Source organism: Macrobrachium rosenbergii, chromosome 27 (genome assembly GCF_040412425.1).
Source record: "Macrobrachium rosenbergii isolate ZJJX-2024 chromosome 27, ASM4041242v1, whole genome shotgun sequence".
Taxonomy (NCBI): domain Eukaryota; kingdom Metazoa; phylum Arthropoda; class Malacostraca; order Decapoda; family Palaemonidae; genus Macrobrachium; species Macrobrachium rosenbergii.
The window spans coordinates 26,490,102-26,509,708 of NC_089767.1; the positions used below are offsets into that span (position 1 = coordinate 26,490,102).

General features: G+C 37.2%; 1 long non-coding RNA gene across 1 annotated transcript in view; it reads left to right on the plus strand.

Moving 5' to 3' along the window:
- LOC136853506 (uncharacterized) overlaps positions 1–14,822 on the plus strand; it is a 648,606-nt gene extending 633,784 nt beyond the window's left edge. Inside the window, exon 6 of the long non-coding RNA XR_010857484.1 lies at positions 14,724–14,822. This is a non-coding gene — a long non-coding RNA (uncharacterized lncRNA). The remainder of the gene's footprint in view (positions 1–14,723) is intronic.
- The last annotated feature ends 4,785 nt before the right edge of the window (positions 14,823–19,607 follow it).

Consider the following 19,607-nt stretch of genomic DNA (forward strand, 5'->3'; position numbering starts at 1 on the left):
ATTATTTGAATAAGAAGTAATAGTGGTTTTATGAATAATCACAAGAATCCGACAGGATGTATTACCAACGGCCCTTAAACTTCTTGAAGAAGGCGTCTTGAATAGAGGTGTTGAAAGGCAAGATTGTAAGAAAGTGTTCTGTCAGTGTCTGAAATCTCTAAAATCCTTCCATTGTAAGAGATAAGTTGCTTTGTCAACTTCCAACCAACGCCAATAGGTTAATTAAGCAGTAGCAGATCCATGCAACAGACTTATTGCTGACTTGTTTTCATATGAAAGCAGACGGTCATGTGAGATCAGACTATTATACTATCTCATCAGATTCATTTACAAATAAAGCCGCAGTTTTTTACTTTGTAGTTAATGAATGTTGGGGTTTTGCTTAAATGATGGTAGAATAGCTTGCGTTGGTTGCCATTTATCTTACCTACGTAGATGTAAAAATGATTATACCCTTTCCAAAATGTATAGATCTCTGTGGCGTGGTTGTCTGGGTCTTCGCAGGTAAGGCATATATGCCAAATGTATAACAACAACAGCGAGATAAAATCATTTCTCCCAATACAGATATCAAATAAAACCTTTTTCGTTACGCAGAATTCCAAGTCTATTACATAGGTTCAAGATTGATCATGTTTTTTAAGCAATTACAAGAAACGGAATCAGAGTTTCTATCAATATGGCATTTCATTTTGGTGGTGTTGCCAGTACCTCACACACGGATCCACGTGCGTTTAAATCCACGGGTAAAGCAGCTTGTATTTTCTCTAGGGAGCACTTTCGGTGGTCACGGTCATCACGGTATTATTATGTCTGGAGGCATTTCTCGTTTCTACATATACCTTGATTTCTTAACATCGTAGGTAAAGAATAAATTGGTAAGCAAGGAAATATGAAATAAAGCATAACAGTAAGTTTGGCAAGAGAAAATAAACATTCGTATACAGACAGATCTCTGTCTCTCTCTCTCTTTAAGAAGGTTGATGGGCGCAAATTTCTCTTGGAAAGGCAAGATGTAACTGTAGCTCGGTCAAGATTTTTGAGAGAGATGAAGCGTCGCAAGGAGTCAGGGCAGAAATTCGTGTATCTCGACGAAACTTGGGTCAATCAAAATTACACTGGGCTCAAGTGAAGTCTTATATGGCGAAAAAGAATACGTTCAAACTGGCAGACCTTAAAATTTTAGTGCAAGAAGCATCGAACAATGTCACGGCGGAAAACTGGAAGAATGCAGCGGGCGGAGCACGTAGAGAAAATTCAAGAAGAGGATGCCCGGCAAGATGTGGCTGTAGACAAGTTGGTTGACAGTTTTGTCATCAACATAGCTGATAGCTCTGATGACTAGTTTTCTGAATAAATTATATATAAAAAGAGAGGATTAGGCCTACAGGGAAACCTCTCTCGAAAAACAAAACGCACCTTGACTTTTACCTCAGTGGTGGTGTGGAAAAAAGTTTGATTGAAAAAAGTAGTCTTTTAAACCTTAAGATGATCACTCCTCGTTATAGATAATATATAGGCGACAAAGAAGTTTATTTTAATTCGTATTTCGAAAAATGAACAAGAAATATATCACCTATTTCTATAGCATTAATTAAATACTTTTAAGTATCTAATTGTGTAATAATGATAAATGTACATCTATCTACAAGTACTGACAAAATAGATAAGGTGATCATATGTAAAAAAAAAAAAAAAAAAACCGTAAGATTTAGAAAAGAGAGAGAGAGCAGGGCGGGTAGGAAGGAGATTAAAGTACCTGGAAATCAAAAGCGCCAAAAATCTTATAAGTATAGCCTCAGGGTTTGTCTCGAAGACATTTAAAGGTCTGTCACACACGTGTCAGTAGCCTGTTTTCGTAAAACTGGCAACAGGGCAGATCTTTAAAAGCCTCGCCAGAGAGATCTATTCGTCGTGGCAAGAGTATAGTGAACCATCTGCTAATCAGTGGGATAAAACTCGACTTTTGGATTAATCTGCGCTTAGATCAGGGAACACTGTACGAAAGGCAGTATACCTAAGTCCTGCGTTTTAATTGGTTTACCCCTAAGCAAGAAGCCCAGTCATAATGGTGCACCTTCCTGTGGGTCCTATTGTTCGGCTTTGTATTAATTTATGTGCGCATAATCATATAGCTTACTTCTGTGCATGTATTTATCTGTTTGTGTGCCTTTTGGAACTCCCCTTCACCTCAAATATAGCTTCATTGGTAATGATTTCTCATTATGATCTTGGTGGACGTTGAAGTTGGGACACTTGACGATGGAGACAGGAGGGCGGAGTGGGTAGCTCCAGGAGCAACCCGTTAAATCGCGCCAAGAGGGAACCATCCTCCCTAGAAAGAGCGTGTCACTGGACGGCCGGGGAAATCCGGGGAGGTTTTGTTTCTGGTGTCAGTCACTCGTTGCAAACGACTTCCGAGTGAACGTTAGAATGGCTGCACTTTAACAACTTTGTTCCCAGTAACCTCTTCATCGAACACTTTCTTTTAGGCCGAGATATATTTGAAGTAGCTCAGGCGTTCATGCCTATTGCCGACGGGTTTTTACTTCTTCGATTGTGCGCCTGTTCCGATTGTGCGCCTGTTCCCATAATGCAACCGCAGATTCTCAGACGACCAGCGTTTCTTCGTATTTGATGATATACGACTATTTCACGTGACCTACAGTATCGTGTGGATTATACGTGCCGGCGCATCAAGGCTTTAGACACAGATCTAAGAGAGAGAGAGAGAGAGAGAGCATACAAATGCTATCACTTATGCAATGGAATGGCCTTTATTGTCGACCCTTCGGCTATAAACCTTCCGTAAGAGCTGCCATCACGGACTACCTGTCGAACCTAGCAATCGACAGCATTATCATGAACAGATTCTGATCTAAGCTTGGCTCTCATAAACCATCGCAGCTAATTTTCATGCTCTGCCATATGTCCTGTATTTTATGTGTAGACCTATTCATTTTCATATCTGAATTTTCGCTGATTTATTTTCATTATCAGTTTTCCTCTCCTTCCTGTATTATCTTCCCGGTTTTGAAATGTCTTTATCTAGAGTAGTATCAAACTGATAATTATTGTTGTTGGATTAATCTAGCCTTATGCCAGCAATTGTTGTTATGTATTGAAGCTCACATAAACTATTGAGGGAGCAGAAGTTACTTAACAGTTATCAGGAGACACACCCAAATTTTAATGTGAATTTTGTTTAGTCATTATGCACCTGTGCCTTCAAAATACTGGAACGTTAATGTGCCTTCATCAGTGTACAGAATCTATGATTGTAGCAGGTATACAAAAGACAAAAGAAAAAGAACTTTCTCCAGCGGTGTTTGATAACTAACAAGAGAAAAACGTTTTCAGCCGTAGCGTGGTTGGTAATGGTAAATGCTTGTGACTTTCTTGAATAATTTCAGTCTGCTTGACCCTATTCCTCGGTTTCTTAAACCTATATCGTCAGACGATAATGTTTCGTTAAAAGCCACAGTCCCTCCCTGTTTTCGAACTGAATTAGCTGACAGTCTTGCTTAAATTCCTCAACACCAGTCAGATCAATTTAGATAAAATGATCTGGCCTTCATCATGGAATCATGCTGTTATTTAACCATTGTAAGTAAGAGGCTTCTGTGACGACTGTGACCTTCATTCATTTGTTCATGATTTTGCCGTGGTTAATCTTCATAATTAATGCCCCAAGCATAAAACCTACAGTCCAGCAGTCCTTTGTGATCACCTACATGAATATTGTTGGTCATTTCCTGCTCGGTGTAGTCACCCTCAGGCAGATTTTTCACAGCATTGTGGAATCAGATGTTAGCGCCTTATGTGGGCTACTGTTTTCAAAAGATTCTTCCATTGACTGCGTTTTTCCACAGTTTGATTCCTTTTCGTGTCATTTTTTTTTTCTTTTCTATAATTTGCCTCCTTTTCATCAATAGCTTTCATCCCGTAGGGGGTTAGTGCCGTCAGTGCACCTCAAGTGGTGCACTGTAAGCATTACTTAATATTCTTTGCAGCGTGCATTCGGCCCCTAGTTGCAACCCCTTTCGTTCCCTTTACTGTACCTCCTTTCATATTCTCTTTCTTCCATCTTACTTTTCACCCTCTCCTAACAATTGATTCATAGTGCAACTGCGAGGTTTCCCTCCTGTTACACCTTTCAAACCTTTTACTGTCAATTTCCTTTTCAGCGCTGAATGACCTCGTAAGTACTAGGCTATATTCAGTTCAGTTTAATTCAATTCAATCTGTAGTTTCCAGAACAGTTTTTGTTTTTTTGTTTCACTTATTTGTCTGATGGTGATTCTACTGTTAGCAAACTGATTTTCTTCAGGCAAGCTGCTTTATAGTTCCCTACTCCAATGTTATTAATTCAAGTGATTTAATTTTTCATTTACCATCTGTTATTTTTATATTAATTTTAGACTTACTTTCAATATTAATTTTAAACTTACTTTCAAGTTGAAGACTTTAAGCTTGATCCTTAGAAAATATGTGCCATTTATGGTGGACTTAATCGACCTTGATGGTATCTCTGTTGGATGGACAACGTTTATCGATTCATAATTACTTCTTATGTATAATTCCTTTCCTTCATTCTACCGCAACTTTTAAGAATTATCAACGTAAACCCTTTTGCATCAGTACTCTTGCCACAGATATTCTACAGAGTACTAGGATTACAGGATCAGACTGCAAGCCTGGATAGGTTTTCCCAAGTGAACTTGGGTATGTCCGTTGTGTTGCTAATTTTCTAACACTTCATTGTGTGACTTACTAGACCTTGTATAGACTTATTTTCTTAATTTATAGCTGCTAGATGTTACTCTTGAAAATCGATTGCATTGTTTTATTGCTCCTCGCTTCCCCATCTAGCTTGTAAGGCCTACAGTTAAGCCTTTACTGTTCTTTTACAAAACTCGAATGCCCGGTCAGTGTTTTAGGTCATCTAGGACTTCTGGTTAAGAGTTTCGCTACAACCTACGATTTTATATGCAGCAACGTTGATCTACGATCCTAAATGCAGCAACGTTTATCTACGATCCTTTATGCAGCAGCGTTTATCTACGATCCTATATACAGCAACGTGTATCTACGATCCTATATGCAGCAACGTTTATCTACGATCCTATATACAGCAACGTTTATTTACGATTCTATATGCAGTAACGTTTATCTACGATCTCTGCAGCAGTGTTTATCTACGATCCTAAATGCAGGAACGTTTATCAGTGTGGTTTTGCTATCTGTTGTACAGAAAAGTACAGACACCACATTTTTTTTTCGATAGCTTGCTAAAACCAAACCAACCTTGGATTGGTGCATTCATTTTGTCTGCAACGCCACTACAATTGCGCATGAAACATAACAGTTGCGAGCAAGTTTTTATTCCATTGGCTCGAATTACCGTACAGGGTAAATACGGGTTAAGTGAACACACTTCATAAATCTTTTATAAGTACAGCATACGTGCTCTGATAGTATAAATCTGCTGTTCCAAATGGAGGTAGAAGTTGGATTTCAAGCAAGAGAAGTTCTTTTATTGTAAAATGAAGACAGTTAAAACCTAAGTCTTTTAAGACAAGCACTGTACTGGTCAGATCAGTAATTGATAAGTCCGTTCGTGCCGACAATTTGAATCCAGCAGCTCTTAAGAACTGACAGTTATCACATTCACTCTGGAGCTTACTGAAATCTGCAGGCGTTTCAAGGCCTCATCACTTCACGTAACTTCTTGTCTAGAATTCCAAGGTGTTGTTCAAAAATCAAAAATATGAATTAACTGGCCGGATGAAATTAGTCTTTTTAATGCGCATGAAATACCCCAGGGCTGTTTGTAATGCTTCGTGCTTTAGCTGAAGCAAGTGATACCCTTAAGTGATACCCAAGGGGCCTAAATTAACAATGATTCTTGTGACGGGTAACTTTGAACGAGGTACCCCTCCTCGTTACATCTTCTGTTAGAGGTAAATTTACCGTTATCTTACATGGATTTTTTTTTGTTAATGAAATTGAGAATAAATTTATGATAATGCACGCGATTTTGCAATTTCTTCATCGGTAAATGCACGCAAGAGCAACAAGTGGACTGCGTTTTCTAATTAGATTCCAGTCACTGGAGTTAAACAGTGTTGGACTTGGTCTATAAAAGTGCTTGTAAAGGTATATGTATATATAAAAAATATATATATATTGTGTGTGTGTGTGTGTTTTGTGCACGCTCTGTTCGTAAATAAACGTTAATCCTTATTTACAGAGAGAGAGAGAGAGAGAGAGAGAGAGAGAGAGAGAGAGAGAGAGAGAGAGAGAGAGGGTTGGTTGATGACCGGAGAAAATGTGCTTCGAGTAATTGTTCATGTATCGTCCCCCTCACACACACACACACAACCTTTTCACCATCCCATGGCACCAAAGGCGAGTAGGTTTCTCTCCTTCTTAAGGAAACGGACATCACTCTTAGACCGTACTGAGTCACGGTTTGTCTAAAGAGGGCGGATTATGCCGCACTGCTTGTACAAACGTCGGATCAACACACTCCTAACCACCTTATGAGTCGCTAACAGAATCCACGCCTTGTGTCAAGGTCTAGAGAATTGCCTTGTGTGTTGTTGGTCTAGAGAATCTTGCCTTGTGTGTTGCCGGCAACTTGAGAATTGAGAATTGCCTGTGCGTTGTCATAAGTGCTGAAAGAACACGGAGGAGTGTTCACAAGCCATTGCTCCTTTTTTTTTTTATTATTGTGGTTCATTTTCAGTTTACGCAGTGTTGTAATGAGTCATTTGAGACTTCGTCGAAATTTTTATTTTATGATCAGTTATCAGAGGTCAGAGTGGGAGGAAGGCACACCTATCTCTTGTCTTTGGATTTTTTCCTATTTTTTTTTCTATTTACTTTTTTCAAAGGTGCCAAATTCTTTTGTGTAATGAGGAGACCATTTGCTCTATTTTTACAAATTTGACAACTGTATCTTTAATATATATACTGTATATATATATATATATATATATATATATATATATATATATATATATATATATATATATATATATATATATATATATATATATATATATATATATATATATATATATATATATATATATATATATATATATATAAACAGCCTTCACATTACACAAACAATTGGGCACCTTTGCAAGAGCAAAAATAAAAAAAATCCAAAGACAAGAAAAGAATGTGCCTTCCTCTCACTCTGAACATTAATAATATATATATATATATATATATATATATATATATATATATATATATATATATATATATATATATATATATATATATATATAATAAATTTATACAGATGTCCACATAGCCAAAAGTGGGTTTTTCTATTTCTTGGGGGACCATTATCTTTGTATGGTGTAAGACATAAGACCGATCATTATATGGTCGACAATTACGATCATCATTATTAAGCACTGCCTTGCAGGTTGATCTGGAAGGTTGCTGGTGACCGTTAGGCTAAAAATGGAAGTTGGTGAACTTTCGCAAATGTCTTGTCTGAGAAAACATGGAGCTCATCACAGTACACGTTTTATAAACAAATATTCGTCTTGTATTTGCACTCTGAGTAAGCGGTAATGACGTAGTCAACAGACATTTTGGGAAATGCAGGGTACGTGAGTGTCATGACGGAAAGAATGTGAGGAAAAGTTCCTTTCCTTTCTTTCGGTGTGAAATGAAGTGAAATGGAGTGAAAGTAAACAGAATGACTTCGTCGCGAGTCGAGGAAGGAGGGCGCTGGCTTGGGTTTTCCCCCTGGAAGAAGTCGGCAGTTGGAGCTGTCTCCGTCTCGACTTTACAACAGCGGCATTTCTCTTCTTCTTCTTCTTCTTCTGCATTCGTCTCTTTCCTTCTTCTTTCCTTCCACCCTACTTCGGTCCTCCCTCTTCTTCTCCTTAATTTCTTTTAGATACTGTCCCTCTGTCTTCTCTATTTTCACCACTTCTTCAGTCTACTAAAACCTCCTTTGTGGAAGGTGGTATCATTCTCAGTTGTTTATATCTCTTTTCGTAAGTTTGCACTGGAGTCTATTTGTCGTAACAATGATCAGCGGAAACGTTAACCAGAGAGCATTTAGTGAATAGAGAAAAAAAACAGTTTAAGAGTACATGATCTGGCAGAAATGAAGCAGTCTGGGAGTGTATGATTATGATCTAAAAAAAAAATCACACACACACACACACACAGAAAACTGCCTCCAGGTGCTGGTTTCAAAATAACTATTTAGGCTTGAAGCTGTATTTCATTATCAAATCATGGTCTCTACCGCTGAGGGTGGTGCTCAACTGGTTTGGTTCTTGCTTTTGATATATATATATTTTTTAAGGAAAGTATTGGCAATTGAGATAATCTTAGTTGTAAGTAAATGGGCTTTTCCTTTTTTAGGTAAATTACAGTAATATACATAATGCTAGATGTGTATAAAGGAACTTTGTGTTTTTAATGTAATTGACTGTAATTTAATTACCTACAATAGTACATAAATGGGCTTTTGATTCACCGACATGTGATTTTGGTATATGTTTTATTCCGCCAAGCATTTTTACTCTTATAGCTATATTTTTTACACTTATTCCAAGCAGATTGATTGATTGGTTTATGGCTACTAAAACTGGCGTTAAACATATAGGATTGACGCCGCCAAGCCTGATCAACGGTACTTCTTCCCGTAACGTTACAATCTTTTATTTGCTAGTAAGGATTATGGTAATGTTTCTCACACAGAGTGTATTCCAGTGACGGAGAAACGGTTCTCATCCATTGACCCCAAGTGTTGGAAACCCTGTTAGTTAGCACATCTCACGGCAAACAATTGTTGGTGGTTGGGGGGGGGGATTGCAAATGAAGTCAGAAGGGACGAAAATGAGCAGACTCAGTCTTCTGTTACCCCCCCCCCCTTTTTTTTTAGCCTAGGTTTAATACGCCTTTGTTTGTTCTATGACCAGGATAATTCATTGATGAACTAATTTGAGATTAGTTTCATGTACACTATGAGTCTGCGGCGCATATATTTATGTTTCTTTTGTGACTTTGGTATTGCTTTACTTTTGTACCACGACTTGGTATTGGAATATTTTGCTGTGTCCCTGAATCTTCTTAATATACTTTGTACGAAAATCATACTAAAATCTACCTTAAATTTACTGTTACCGAGATATTCACAGTCTTTTGATAATGTTTCAATGACCATTCTCGTGGGGCTGGTACTAATCACGGCGCTCATGGGAGTGGTTGTGGTATTAAGGTAAAAATTTACCGAAAGAAGTACTAAGTAGTACCGACCATTTATTTCTGACAAGAACGACATTGATTTAGCGTCTTCTACGTCAAGACATCAGTGTAAGCACGAAACCTCTGAGAGAGAAAAATCGATTCAATCAGGCTGATGGATTAGACCCACAGTAGTTGTGATTTGTAAGTCGAGTTATTTTTAGGCGCGCATGTAAACACTACTCGGGTTTCTTCTCGTATTTCCCTTACGAAAGAAGAAAACGGATGCTTTACGCACACAGATATGTATGTGTGGAATGCCATTAGGGGGTTTTAGTTTCGTGTTCCGGAGAGTAGATAATGTTATATCAAAGCTCCAGCGCTTTACGGTCCGTATGAAAGCAGCGGCAAATTGCATGCAATCACAGTTGAATAATTCTTCGTAAAATGGTCATAAAACAGCGGAAATTGATGGCTGTCAGCCTAGTCGCTGCTATGAGGTGTTGGATGTGGCCATCACCGACACGCTCTTTTAAAACATGGAAAAAAATGGCCATGTGATGACAGTAATTCAGTAGTTTTCAATGGCTGAACGAGCTTGTAAAATGTGCTTGCTATTGGACACTGTAGATGCAATTCATCTCTGGATCTGGATGTACGCTGTGTAAAGGACTGAAAAATTTCCACTGATTTTTATATACTTTTGAAAATACATTTCATCGGTATTGATAGCGTTATTCTTGTACCACTGCTACAGAAGTACATTGCGTTTCTTCAACTCTACCATTGCTAGCAATGTAATGGTGTATTAAACAGTTGAAATGATAGGAAAATAAGTCTTCGTCTGACTTGATTAAGGGACAACAATTTTTGTTGCATTAGAGTTTCCCTTGTAACGCCTTCATAAAAAAAAATCACCTCCTCATAACAATGTTGAACCATTCTCTTATTACCTGATTACCCAGAAACCTTCCTTTCTTGATTCATATTAGCTTTGGGCAGAACTTTCCTTTTGTATTCGTGAAAAAAATTGTCTTGTTCTTCAAAGGGTCATTTATCGTAACCAGTATCCTTTCTGTAAGTTGTAGAAAAGTAAGTTTGCCTTCCCTTCGTGTATGGATGTGGCACCTTCCGCTTTTATAGGCCTATCCTAAGTGTTCTTGTCCTCTTAAAACTTACCTTTGGTAGTTTTAACGTCGTTTGCTTGCTATTGTATTCCCCTCTAATTACCTTGGCTACATACTCTAGTACGTTCTAGTGTATGACTTATCCGGAACCCTTGTTGGGTGATAAGCAACTCCTTGGGAAAATTTCAAAGCTAATCGTACGACAATGGCTTCCTTGCACAGTCATCCTGAACCACCCAGGTTTTGCGGGAGCCTCAGAAACGAGGAAAAAATCACATGCATTAGAAAAAGTTGCGGCGAACTTCAAAGGATAGCAGGTGGATAGGAAAGAGCAAGAGAACGGAGGTGAAAAATAAGTGATGGATGCAATAAGCTTCGAGGAAAGAAAGAAAGATTAAAAAAAGAAGTAGAAGAAGAGACGGATGCAGACTAACTTGCAGACACACCGAACCAGACAAACATTCATCAGACGCAGCTCCATTCATGTGCAGTAGACAGTCCTGTATGTGTGTGTGCGTGTGTGCCTGTGTGTGTGTCTGTGTTGACTTGCATGTAGGTTCGTACAGGGCTGTGTTTGTCTATTGAAGAGAAGTGGGCGGGACTTTCCAACCCACAAGGATGACGAGCAAGTATTACGTCACCACTCTATTTTCAACTCCACGACCCCTAGAAGCCTAGTTATTGTGCAGCATCTATATCCGTTTCAACGTCGTTGGCCCCAGTGCAACCATACAAGTCCCTAAATGTCTAGAACTGTAGGGTGATACGTCAATGCATTTGGCTATTGTCAGGTCTGTCAGAGAGGCACAAAAGTTCATTCTCTCTCTCTCTCTCTCTCTCTCTCTCTCTCTCTCTCTCTCTCTCTCTCTCTCTCTCTCTCTCTCTCGTCTGAATGTTGTCACTGAACTTCCATCATCAGTAAAATAATCTTTACCTTTGATTTATTTATTTATATGGAATAGGATTATTGTCGTGTTATCTTCTGGAAATCTCTCTCTCTCTCTCTCTCTCTCCTGAATGTTGTCACTGAACTTCCGTCACGAGTAATATAACTTTTACCTTTAAATAATCACAGTTTGTTAATTTTGAAAGGATTAATGATTTGTTTTCTTCTGAAACTCTCTCTCTCTCTCTCTCTCTCTCTCTCTCTCTCTCTCTCTCTCTCTCTCTCTCTCTCTCTCTCTCTCTCTCTCGTCTAAATGTTGTCACTGAACTTCCGTCATCAGTAAAATCTTTTTTACCCTTGAATAATCTGTTTATTTAGAAAGCGATTATTGGCGTGTTATCTTCCGAAAACTCTCTCTCTCTCTCTCTCTCTCTCTCTCTCTCTCTCTCTCTCTCTCTCTCTCTCTCTCTCTCTCTCTCTCTCTCTTTCTTCTGAATATTGTCATTGAACCACAGCTTGTTTATTATGAAAAGGACGATTAGGCGTTTATTTTGAAAAGGACACTGGCATGTTAACTTCCGTAAACATTCTCTCTCTCTCTCTCTCTCTCTCTCTCTCTCTCTCTCTCTCTCTCTCTCTCTCTCTCTCTCTCTCTCTCTCTCAGAGGTATATATTTACTGTTAATGGAGGACTTGCGGGTCTCTCCAACTGAGACCAAGGTGGATGTATTCACTCACCTGGTTTCGAAACTGAAGTTAACGTGCCCGCAGGATAAGTCTCAAGAATTGACGAAGTTTCAGACTCTGATGCTCTTCATTTTCATTCATGGGCCATAATGGGAACTGGTTCTTCGAGAAGCCAGCGACTGGGGAAATGTTCTCTCCATTATACTAGTTCTCCTAGGACCCCTTTGCTAGTTGAAAAGGCAGAAAAATCAGGTCAAGTTAAATGTTATTGCTTTGAGGTTGGGACAGTTGCCTTATATAATATTCTGTATTTATTTTTGCAATCAACTGCTGGATCAAGTTCAAGACTAAATGTCTCGTGTAAGAGATTTGAAATTTTTAACATGTTGAATTTCGTCAGAACTTTTATTAATGAACATATGAAGTATAGAGTTTGTTGACACACACAGACTGTTTATTAGATGCCTGTGATTAGAACCCGCTTGTCATGCCCAAGAGCTCAGACAAATAGAATATTTTGTCTCTTCCTGTTGTGCGTTATTACAACTTGCCATGTTTGCAGTTTTGCCAAATTGAATGCTCTCCTAGTGACCCCCTTTTTTTTTTTGCAGTGACTAGTTGAAAAAAAGGCTGTAATTTTTATATCATCTGATAAATCAGTATTTTGTGAGTGATACATTCAAGATTATTATTATTATTATTATTATTATTATTATTATTATTATTATTATTATTATTATTATTATTATCATTATTATTATTATTATTGAACTAAATGCCCGATTATGAAAAAGAGAAAACGGCGAGAGAAAATGACAAATAACAACCATCATGGGCATAGCTGGGTTGAGGGCGGCGAGCACTTGAGTCATGGCCCCACCCCTAATTGTATTATCCATTATGGAATTATAAAGTATTTGCTAACCTTTTCGGTTTCCGATGACGTCAGAATACTTCATTCCTACTGGAAATACTTCATTGCTTCTAAACATACTTCATTGATTCCCCTTGGCGGTTGCAAGGATGATCCAAAAGAGATCCTCATGTTCAAATTTGGGTACTGGGTTCCCCAGTTAAGCGTAGAAAGTGACCTATTCTCTAGAACACTGTGGCCTCCCAGCTTCCCTTGTGAGGCCCCAAGAGACGGTCCCTCTGCCAAACCAAGGGCCTTAGGTGCCCTCCGGAATATCTAAAGGATTGCCTTTAGTAGACCTAGATTTGTTTGATATTGATAACAGACATATTTTATGGCTCGTATTTCTTGAGATACCATCACCTTCAAGAAAATGAGGCTGAAATTGGAGCAAAATTCAAGTCCGCCGGAGCCAAAGTGATCCAAAATGGCCTCAGGGCGGATTTTTGCACGGATCCGGCGCCTTCAAGGAATTGCAGAATGTAGGAGTTGTGTCGTGTGCTTTTTTTATTATTAGAGCAAATCAGGTGTGTTATCAAGTGCAGTCCTCTGGGGACTCCGGAGGGAGCCTTGGGTACCGGGTCCAGCAATGAAATCCGCTTCTCGTACTTCCCAAGGAAGCCCGAGGACACTTTTGCGAAATGGGTCTCTCCCTAGCCTTATCTTGGTGACCAGTGAGGCAGGATTTGACTGAGATGCCAACCTTTGGAGCTTACCATATAAGCCAAGGGGAAACCCAAGTGGTTGGGAAAATTGACTATGCATGCTGATAAACAAGTTATTCTCTTTCGGAGGATATATCGAATATTTGGTTCTTCACTCAAAAGTGGTTCAGAAAAGGCATAGCTAGCATTGCCTTTAACATCTATGTAGAGGATAACTTGTTTGCTCGGGCACGAAAACATATTTATTTTACTTATATCCCGATCACCAATTTATTTTATTTAAATCCCGATCACCATCGTATAAACACAGTGCCATTGTGTTACTGTTAATTGTGACAAGCAGTCATGCAAGTGTTTACTTGCATACAAAAATATGGACAGGAACACTTACATAAAAGTTACGGTAACTTGACAAAATATGCTCCTATCATATTCAACTCAGTGAGGATGGTATTCAGACTTTTGACTCCCACTGTTCTGAAGTTAAAAAGATACCAAACTCAGAACACCAGTACTAAGAGAGAGAGAGAGAGAGAGAGAGAGAGAGAGAGAGAGAGAGAGAGAGAGAGAGAGAGAGAGAGAGAGGAAAGTATTGTATCAGGAAAACTTTGTAATGAATTATCTGACACGCTAATGCTATTAGCTGAATTCTTTTGGGTTTAAATTGGGGCATAAAGGCTTCTAAAAGTTTACGGGTAACGTGGTACATGAATGAATGCATTATCAAAATTTATTTGTATGTTGGTATTTAGATCGAAAACTGTATCATAAGTACCTAATTATTCCCTAATGGCATACAGTACAGGTTCTTGGAAAATGAACATGTCAACTTCAAAAGCCCGCTGACACTCACTGGTAATTACTCTCACATTACAAAAAAAAAGTGTTCTAGGATCACTTATGCAAGTAAGTGTCAGAGGACTTGTGGACCTGACTATACCCTTATACTATATAAGAGTTTACGATCAACATTTTAGACATTTTAAAAGGCACCTGAAGGATAGATATTGGCATGTAATTGTTACAACCATCACTTAAACAATCCGTGTAGATTTTACCAATCTAAGACCTTTCGCGTGTATGTTATGCTGTGTAAATTTGACTTTGTTGTGCACATTTGCATGTTTTGCCTAGGAAGGATATTGCGTAAACCCTTTTTCTTCTGTGCTTCGTTTTTAGAATGCTAAGGAATTTACATGTACTTCTTCATTTCAGGTTAGTTTGGAATTGGGATCAGTATGACCTTGCGTAGGCTACTTAAAAGATGAACAAGTAGCAACAACTACTGCAGATGGGTTCACTTCATATACTTTTGTAAGTATAAAGTGCCTGTTCGTGTCATTTCTTTGTGTAAGTCTTGTCCTTCCAATTCATATATATATATATATATATATATATATATATATATATATATATATATATATATATATATATATATATATATATATATATATATATATATATATATATATATATATATATATATATATACATATTTTGTTTATATATATATATATATATATATATATATAAGACAAATATATATATATATATATATATATATATATATATAAAAGACAAAATCCAGACTAAAGGACGACAGTCGAAAGGCCTCATAGCACTCCGTTGTTTCTCTTTCCTTCGTGGATTTTGTCTTTATTTATATATTCATCACGTTCCAAATTTTCGTGATTCAGTTATAGACACACACACACACACACACACACACATATATATATATATATATATATATATATATATATATATATATATATATATATATATATATATATATATATATATATATATATATATATTATATTTGTCTTGTAAGTAAGCTCTCTTGACGCACGCTTCACCCATGAGATTTCTCGGGACTGTTTTCTCGTTGTCTTGTATTCCTGGAAGGAAAATGGCTTCCAATCCTCCTGTTGATTGTTGACACCTTAGTGTGAATCTTACCCTCATTATTAAATGCCTGACATAGACCCGTGTGATTGAAACTTCTGGACCAATTATTTCTTTTGTACTTGTAGTCTTTAAATTTTGTTCAGTTTCCTATTGGTATTTTGCAAGTTACGAAAGAAACGTACTAACGCCCAGTAATCCTTACGCATTGTACCATAAAACATCCCAGATATATGAATATTATTATTATTATTATTATTATTATTATTATTATTATTATTATTATTATTATTATTATTATTATTACTACTACTGAAAAGAGAAGCCCACAAGATTCCTGTGTATAACTTGTTTACGTATTTACTTGTAAATATTTACATATTACTTGTAAACAAGTTATACATAGGAATCTTGTGGGTTTATCTTTCCATCTTCAGAAGAAAACCGAAAGAAGTTTTTGTTTGGTTCATTATTATTATTATTATTATTATTATTATTATTATTATTATTATTATTATTATTATTATTATTAAAAAGAATATAGTGCTCATTAAGTGAGAGGAGGTAAAGGAAAATACAGAAAGAAGAGACCTTAAATTCAAATAAATTAATAAACAGATAAAAATGTATTAAAATGCATGGAGAATGTTTAGTTTCACTTTGAGGTCGATGTTATTTCATTAAGAAATCGATGCAGCAAACGATTTAAGATTATGCTTGATCTGTATTTAAACTTCGTTAATATAATTTGACTTAATGTACATTTACACTTCAATGGCTTAGTCTAATTTGACCTGCCTTAAGATATAATGTGCAGCCTCACTTGGTGATTTCAGAGATGTTTGGACTTCGTAGGACATTACGTAAAATGTAGATTCTCTCTCTCTCTCTTTCTCTCTCTCTCTCTCTCTCGTCTGAATGTTGTCACTGAACTTCCATCATCGGAAAAAAATCATTTTTGCCCTTATTAGTCACAGTTTGTTAATTTTGGAAAGGATTATTGACATGTTTTCTTCTGAAAACACTTATTTCAATATTCCACAGATGATAATATTTCTTCCTTTCACTGTTTTCTGTACCGCATGCAAACCAGGAGTAGAAAATACCAGCTTGATTCCTAAATGCCAGACTGCAAGCAGTGTTGATTATTGATTATTGATAACCTTCCAAATTTGTCTGTTGCCATGATTCACTGGGGTAGTGGTTCTTAACCTTTTTCAATGTATGCACCCCTTTCAATTCAACAGTCAGTTCTCGCACCCCCTGAATTGCTGAAATAAAAAAAGATTATTATTATTATTATTATTATTATTATTATTATTATTATTATTATATTTTTTTTTGCAGAAAAAATAGCATGCGTATATAAAACTATATTTTGCTTTTATTATTCATAGGCATCCTCACACCCCTTGGAAACCGGCTTCGCACCCTATTCTCTTCTCAAACAAAATTAAATTAATAAATAAAATATAATTTTCCCTTCTTTTTTCTCCCTTTTTCCCCTCTTTTTTCTCCCTTCTTTCCCTCTTTTTTCCCTCGATTTTTTATTTTTAAATTTTTCCCATTTTTTATAACTTATTTAATTATTTAATTTTTTACATTTTTATATATTCTTCCCCCCCTTCTTTTTCTCTTTTTTTCCCAGCCCTAGAAGAACCCTAAAAGGGTTCAGAGGTCTGGTTAAACAAATCATTCATAACTAACTAACTCCCTAGGGGTGCGAGCACCCCTTGTTAAGAACCACCGCACTAGAGATATATGCTGTTTTAAATCGAGGGATGCTTACATTGCAGAAACTGTGGATAGTAAAAACACTCCTTAATTTGTAATGAAAAGTTTGGATGACGGATTCCAGGATTCATTTGCATCATTTTTGGGGATTTTTCCTTAACATTCTGTTCGTTTATGTTGTTCTTGTCGTAAATTCTGTCAGCATATTTGTAAATATAAAAGAATAGCTAGAATTACGAATTCAAGGATTCATATGCATATTTTTCAAAATTCTTCACATTCTGTTCATTTGTGTTCTTCCTGTCATAAATTCTGTCAACATTTTTATAAAGAATAGAAAGAATGAGAATTCCAGGAGTCACTTCCATATTTTTCAAAGGTTCTTCTTCACATTCTGTTCATTTGTGTTCTTCATATAAATTCTGTCAACTTTATTATAAAGAATAGAAAGAATTAGAATTCCAGGATTCACTTCCATATTTTTCAAAGGTTCTTCTTCACATTCTGTTCATTTGTGTTCTTCATATCATAAATTCTGTAAACATTTTTATAAAGAATAGAACGAATTAGAATTCCAGGAGTCACTTGCATATTTTTCAAAGGTTCTTCTTCACATTCTGTTCATTCATGTTCTTCATATCATAAATTCTGTCAACATTATTATAAAGAATAGAAAGAATTAGAATTCCAGGATTCATTTCCATATTTTTCAAAGGTTCTTCTTCACATTCTGTTCATTTATGTTCATCGTATCGAAAATTCCTCCAGCATTTTCGAAGAGGAAATTTAGAATGACAGATTCCAGGATTCACTTGCAGCCTCTTTTCAATACAAGCTATGACATAGAAATAAAAGCTGCTTACGACATACCTCCATTATTATTAGTAAGTTGCACAAGACGGTAAATATTAAAAAGTACAGGGAGGTTATGAAAAAGATGGGGGAGTTGATGGCTGTTTGCCAGTTGTGCTTTGGGGATTCCCTTGTTGCTCTCAACGGCGAATGTGTGCAGAGTAATCTCCGAAGTTTGACAAAATCGATCCTATAATGTATACTCTCTCTCTCTCTCTCTCTCTCTCTCTCTCTCTCTCTCTCTCTCTCTCTCTCTCTCTCTCTCTGTGTGTGTGTGTGTGTGTGTGTAATCTGCGAAGTTTGACAAAATCGATCCTATAATTTATATCTCTCTCTCTCTCTCTCTCTCTCTCTCTCTCTCTCTCTCTCTCTCTCTCTCTGTGTCTGTGTGTGTTTGTGTTTTTGTGTTTGTGTAGAGTAATCTCCGAACGTTGACAAAATCGATCCTATAATGTATACTCTCTCTCTCTCTCTCTCTCTCTCTCTCTCTCTGACAAAATCTCTCTCTCTCTCTCTCTCTCTCTCTCTCTGTGTGTGTGTCTAATCTGCTTTGACAAAATTGATTCTATAATGTATATTCTCTCTCTCTCTCTCTCTCTCTCTCTCTCTCTCTCTCTCTCTCTCTCTCTCTGTGTGTGTGTGTGTGTGTAGAGTAATCTGCGAAGTTTGACAAAATTGATCCTATAATGTATATTCTCTCTCTCTCTCTCTCTCTCTCTCTCTCTCTCTCTGTGTGTGTGTGTGTGTGTGTGTGTGTGTGTTTTTGTGTGTGTGTAGAGCAATCTCCGAACGTTGGCAAAACCGATCCTATAATGTATATTCTCTCTCTCTCTCTCTCTCTCTCTGTGTGTGTGTGTTTGTAATCTGCAAAGTTTGACAAAAATCAATCTTATAATGTATACTCTCTCTCTCTCTCTCTCTCTCTCTCTCTCTCTCTCTCTCTCTCTCTCTCTCTCTCCATCTCTCTCTCTACGCGCGTGAGTCACACTTTATGGCTCTCAACGTCAGTGGGAATCCGTTCCTCGAAGATTGAACCTACTTCAACATTCATGTGCTCACGATAGACTCTTGACGGCTTTCATAATTATATTGGCCTATTTATTTTCGTTGTTCTTATAATTTCTTAGCTTCTTCGGGCGTTTTTTAAATAAACAGAACACTAGGGAATGTTTTTTGTAAAAGCATAGTTCTCATAGGTTTCATTCTCCAGTGCCGTCAGTTTACTGTGGGCATTACTTAAGGTTCTTTTTCAGCGCCCCTTCGGTCCCTAGCTGCAACCCTTTTCATTCTTTTACTGTACCTTCGTTCGCGTTCTCTTTCTTCCATCTTACTTTCCACCCTCTCCTAACAATTGATTTATGATGCAACTGCGAAGTTTTCCTTCTGTCACACAATTTGCTGTCAATTTCCGTGTCAGCGCCGGATGACCTCATAGGCCCGAGTGCTTGGCCTATGGCCTAAATTCTATTCTGTTCCTTTTTATCTGTTCTCTCGGACGAAAGGGACCCTTTGGCATGGGAGCTCACTCACTCTTCGTAGCTCACTCACTCTTCGTGGCTCACTCACTCTTCGCTTGGCAACCTGTGGCTGTTTTCCTCGGTAGCG